Consider the following 6000-nt stretch of genomic DNA (forward strand, 5'->3'; position numbering starts at 1 on the left):
TTTCGTGCTTCTTCTGGATCCGAGAACAGTCTGTTTTGTTGTCCTGGAATAAATATTTTCAATACCGCAGGATGCTTCAGTGTAAATTTATATCCTTTCTTCCATAAAATCGCTTTTGCTGTATTGAACTCTTTTCTCTTCTTTAGGAGTTCAAAGCTTATATCTGGATAAATGAAGATTTTTTGCCCTTTATACTCCAGTGGTTTGTTGCCCTCTCTTACTTTTTCCATTGTCTTCTCCAGTACCTTTTCTCTTGTGGTATATCTTAGGAATTTTACTACAATAGATCTTGGTTTTTGTTGTGGTTGTGGTTTAGGGGCCAATGCTCTATGTGCCCTTTCTATTTCCATTTCTTGCTGTAGTTCTGGACATCCTAGGGCCTTAGGGATCCACTCTTTTATAAACTCCCTCATATTCTTGCCTTCTTCATCTTCCTTAAGGCCCACTATCTTTATGTTATTTCTTCTGTTATAATTTTCCATTATATCTATTTTTTGGGCTAGTAATTCTTGTGTCTCTTTAGTTTTTTTATTAGATTCCTCCAATTTCTTTTTTAAGTCTTCTACCTCCATTTCTGCTGCTATTGCCCGTTCTTCCATCTTGTCCATTTTTTTCCCCATTTCTGTTAAGGTCATATCCATTTTATTTATTTTCTTTTCTGTGTTGTTTATTCTTCTTCTTAAATCATTGAATTCCTGTGTTTGCCATTCTTTAAATGACTCCATGTATCCTCTAACAAGAGCAAGTATATCCTTTACCTTGCCTTTCCCTTTATCTATTTCACTGTATTCTTCCTCTTCTTCTTTCTCTGGGTTGGCCATCTGTTGTTTCTTTGATGCCCTTTCCTCCTCTTCTTTCTTGTTTCCATTGTCTTCTGTGGTCTCTTCTTGCTGCAGGTGTTCTGCAGCTGTCGTTGCCGGCTGTGGAGATCGACTCCCCAGCTGGTCCCCCCTCCCGTCGGTGTGTTTTTTTTCATGCGTGGTTGTGCACTTTTACTCGGCTCTGTGAGCCATTGTTGTAGTTCTTTTTCTACCGACCTGAGGTAGTGGGGTCCTCTCTCCACAGCGGGCCTCTTCGGACAGGTAAGGCCTTCACCTTTTTCCTCCGTTGTCTTCTCTTCCTCTCTTCTTTCCGTTGATTTTGATTTTTCTCCTTTTGTCTCCATCTTCTTTCCACCTTTATACTCACTTTTCTTTAACTTGTATTTCTGTGCCTTTGTATTTTCTCTTGTTTTTCCCGACTTTTCTGGAGAGGGCTGGAGTTCTCCGTCCGGCCACTACTCCATCACGTGACTCCTCCCAATCCTAAACTTGCTTCATCCAATTTTAACTGCCAAAATCCTGAAAGTTGAATTTAACTCACTGAAAAACTTTGTATTTGCAAATTGTGACATAATTTCTTCATGTGTCGGAAGCTTAAAGTGTTCTCTCTTTATTGCTCTGTTTAGATCTCTTGGATCCAGGCAAATTCTAAGTTTTCCATTCTCTTTTGTCCACAACAATGAGTCAACTCACACACTCCATTGGCTCATCTATCTTCTGAATCATGTTCAGGCTTTCCATCCTTTCCAACTCTGCTTTTAGTTGCTTTTGAAGTGCAAATGGAACTTTTCTGCATTGGTATATTATTGGTGGCATACGTCTATCCGCTCTGATCATGTGTTGTCCTGGATAGCAGCATAGACCCTGAAATAGGTCTTTCATGAGTTCATCATAGACTGACTCTTCTTCGCTTTCCACCATGAGGACTCTTTTTTACCAAATTCAGTTTCTCACAGACTGTCAAACCTAATATGGCCTGTACATCCTTTGCTACCACAATGAATGCTAGCATGTGCTCTTTGTCCTTTTGTTTTACTTTGACCATGCATTCTCCTTGCACTGGTATATCAGTACCTGAATGTCCTGTCACTTTTGTTCCATACATCTTTGGTCTGAGTCAAATCTTCTTAAAATCAGTCTCTAATATTGCATTAATTTGTGCTCCAGTATCCAATTTAACTGAAATGTATATTTCATTCACTTTTAATCTCAACATCCAGTCTCTGTTTTCTTTCTTGTTTTCAATCACAACATCTACGTAGAATTCCTCTATCTCCCTTTCACCTACTGCATGAACCTTGCTTTGTTGCACTTGGTTGCAACAGCAATGGGCATAATGGTTGCTTTTGTTGCACATATAGCATGCTTTACCATATGCTGGCCTCTTTTTTGGTAGGTGTTGTGTACTGCATCGATGACATGGCTTTCAATTGTCCTTTTCATTTTTGTTCTCTAGCCGCACCTCTGTTTCCATTTTGCCATGCTTTTTGTTAAATGCTTTATTCTGTTCTTGCTCACTGCATCCACATTGCAGCTAGTTTCACTGAACAGCTCTTCTGCCTGCGTTTTTACAGTTTGTGTAGCCCTACAGAGTGCTATGGCTTTTTCCAGGTATGGATTTTTCACTCTTAGCAGTCTTTCCCTTAGACTATTATCTGGAATACCACACATAAGTCTGTATTTTATCAGCGAGTTGGTTAGTCCACAAAATTCACACATTTTGCTTCTGTTTCTCAATTCAATCACATACTGATCAATACTTGTTTCCGTTTTCTGTACACGTGAAAAATCTGTCCCTCTCAAACATCACAAAACGTTTAGGTATGCAGTATGCCTCAAACTGTTCCATTATTTTTTCCAATTTCATTTTGTCTCATTCAGCAGAAAATGTAAAGTTATTATACACATCCAGGGCTTCATCACCAATGACTTATAAGAAAACTGACACTCTCACTTTATCACTTTTTTCATCAGCTCTGACTGCCACTAAATACAATCCAAAAATGTTGTTTAAATCTGTTTCAATTTTCAGCTACATTACCTATCAGCTGAAGTTTTGCTGGTGGATGTAATCCTTCCATTTCTCACTTTGTTATCTTCACTGATCAATTGCTGATTTTAGACTTTACTTTTTAAAGTATTTCCTTTTAATTTCCTTCATCCCACTTCTGACACCATGCTTCATCTTGTATTCGTATATGTGAGTTCTTAGACAACACATGGATAAAGGAAAAGGTTCTTTACTTTAAAGTTGTTGTAAACAGCACCATGAGGCAAGCCTCCATTACAGATCTTGCATACTGTCTCTTGCTCTCTGTCAGCCCCTGATGGCAGTCAAGTCTAATTAAACAGTAACTATAAGCAAGCCCTTGCTAGTGGCCATGCAAACATGATCACTATCATTACAGTAAGGAAATGCAAGGAATAGGTAAACTGCAGCAAACGGAATTCAATATAATAGTAGCAGCATGACTTCAAATGATTTAAAATAATTCTACCTTAATTTGCCAAGAAAAGAATTTAAGTTTGCAGCATAAATAATCTAACTACAAAAGAACAGATGGACTTTTTAACTGTCCCTCAGTTTATCAAGATTCTATATATTTAAAACTGTAAGATGAGGCCATTTGGGAATACAAGCAAAAATCAAATTTCCATTAAGTCAGGTTTGTTTCATGGACAGCAGTGTCCTGGTTGGAATGACCTACACCCCCAAAATGGTATGATTCAGAAGATGGTCAGTGTTCACGCAAGCTTCCTTTCAGAGAACAAAACCTGGTGAGGAATTGTATTGACAATTAGATATCCCCCTTTATTCACTGGGCAAGATTAAGCTGGCAACTCACAGATGGTTCCATAGAGAAGCACAGGCCAAGAACGATGTTCACATCATCACATCTCAAACCTGCATACCCAGGCACTGCAGCCTGAAAGTACAAATATTGCTGCAAATCAGTGAGGAGTCAGCCTGAACAATCATTGAGTACAGAGGTGGTTCACAACTTTCTGAGCTGTGAGTTCATATACATATTATATCAGTCCACTTAAATTTTATGCCAACCATTGATGATGAATGTATTATGGGCCCTTTGATTTGAATGATGTCAGCATATTTCAGATAACTGGCCATTTTTTTTTTAACAGCCCAGTAGCAACAACAAATCACTTGTGTTTAAACAACAAACAACAAGGGAAGGCTTCTAGTACACGAAATAATGTTTAATTCTCACCAAAAACCAATCTGAACAAAATAAGATAAATCCAACACCAAAAACTTGAAATTCAGCTCCAATAATATTTTGGAGACAAAATGACGTCATTTCGGCTTTGAAAGTTTTTGGATAAATGAGGATTTCTGATTTTTATGAAATCCTCAATTATTTGAAAAAAATTTCAGAGCTGAACAGATGTCACTTCTGGGGTCCAAAAAAAGTTTGGATAACTGAGAGTTATCAGAGTTGGACTGTAGTTGAAGCATAATACTGGTATTATGCGGTGATGTTATGTTGAGATTGTGATTTAAAGCTCTAATGCATTAAATTCAGCAACTATAATTCTTCCTATGTCCAGATGTCAGCCAATGCCACGTGGTGGGGGAAGGGATGGAGGGGATACAGTCGGTGGGATAATTTCAATGGCCTCTCAGAATGCATGCCATTTTTTCAGCCATGACAAGCCTTGGCTTATTCAAAACGCAAATTTCATATTTTAATTTCCATGGATTTGTGCTAAACTATCACTCCATTTGTTTTAAACTGACAGCTGGCCGTTCCTTAATTTCAAAACTCACACCCTTGTGTTCCAATTTTTGCATTATGTTATTCCTTCCCATCTCTGTAAACCTCTGTAGCAATACAACCTTCTAAATTGTTGCACATCTATGTTTATGACCACTGTCTCATTCCTGATTTTCATTGCACAAGCATTGATCGTGTGCCTTCAGCTGACATGGCTGTAAGCTCAGGAATTCCTTTCTTAAACTCTCCTTGCCTCCCTCCTTCTTTGAATCATTCAAGAAACACCAATCTCTTTGGCCAAGTGTTTCTTATAGTGTTTTATGTGCTTTGGTAACAAGAGATTCTTCTGATGAAGTGGATTAGTATATTAAACCTTTTTAAACCATCACTTTATTGCAACTTTTGTCATTATTGTTGCTAAGGATTGGTTTGTGGGAGTAGAGGCCTGACCTCAATAAATCCACAAATATTTTGTATAAAATGTTTCCTAGCAACAACTCACTGAATACTGAGAAATATTTAGAGAGATATTTGTGAAAAGATTGGTAATAAAAGTCTGCAGAATCACAATATCATTGTTCCTTCGTGAAAAATTAAATTGTCAAGCCTAACTTTTAATATATTACTTGCTGCTGAACTTTTTCATTAGTTTTAAAGACAATCAAGAAATTAGCAATGGAAATAGATATTAAGTTGTATGATTTTACTTTCTCTGTACAATCTCTTTTAATGTCAGTTGTAAATATAAATACTGCATGTCAGCAACACGTTCGAGTCAAAGGTAACTGTACATTCTGTATCAGCCTGATGGTGTAAATAGTGCATCAAGTTACGTCAGGAGGAGGAATTCCAAATACTCCACAATACAAAAAAGCTGCAAAATGATTAAGGGTGGAACCCTCAGAAACAGAACGATGAAAGCCATCCCAACATAAAAACAAGAATCAAGAGCAGACTATCAGAGTGAAGGTCTGTGTCAAGATCTCATAAAAATATTATTTCCCACAAGATCTACTTGGTCTGTAAGCCCATCAACTGCTCCACCTTAGGGAGGAGTCACGTGATGGAGTAGTGGCCGGACGGTGAACTCCAGCCCTCTCCAGAAAAGTCGGAAAAAACAAAGGAAAACGCAAAGGCACAAAAATAAAAATTAAAGTAAAGTGAGTATAAAGGTGGAAAGAAGATGGCGACGAAAAAAGAAAAATCAAAACCAACGGTAAGAAGAGAGGAAGAGAAGACAACGGAAGAAGAAGGAGAAGGCCTTACCTGTTCGAAGAGGCCCGCGGTGGAGAGAGAAACCCGCTCCCTCAGGTCGGTAGAAAGTGGACTACAAAAATGGCTCGCTGAGCCGAGTAAAAGTGCGCAACCGCGCATGCACGACTCTTCGCGCATGCGCGATGCGCATGCAAATAAACACACCGACGGGAGGGGTGACCAGCTGG

This window comes from Narcine bancroftii, chromosome 7 (genome assembly GCF_036971445.1).
Source record: "Narcine bancroftii isolate sNarBan1 chromosome 7, sNarBan1.hap1, whole genome shotgun sequence".
Taxonomy (NCBI): Eukaryota; Metazoa; Chordata; class Chondrichthyes; order Torpediniformes; family Narcinidae; genus Narcine; species Narcine bancroftii.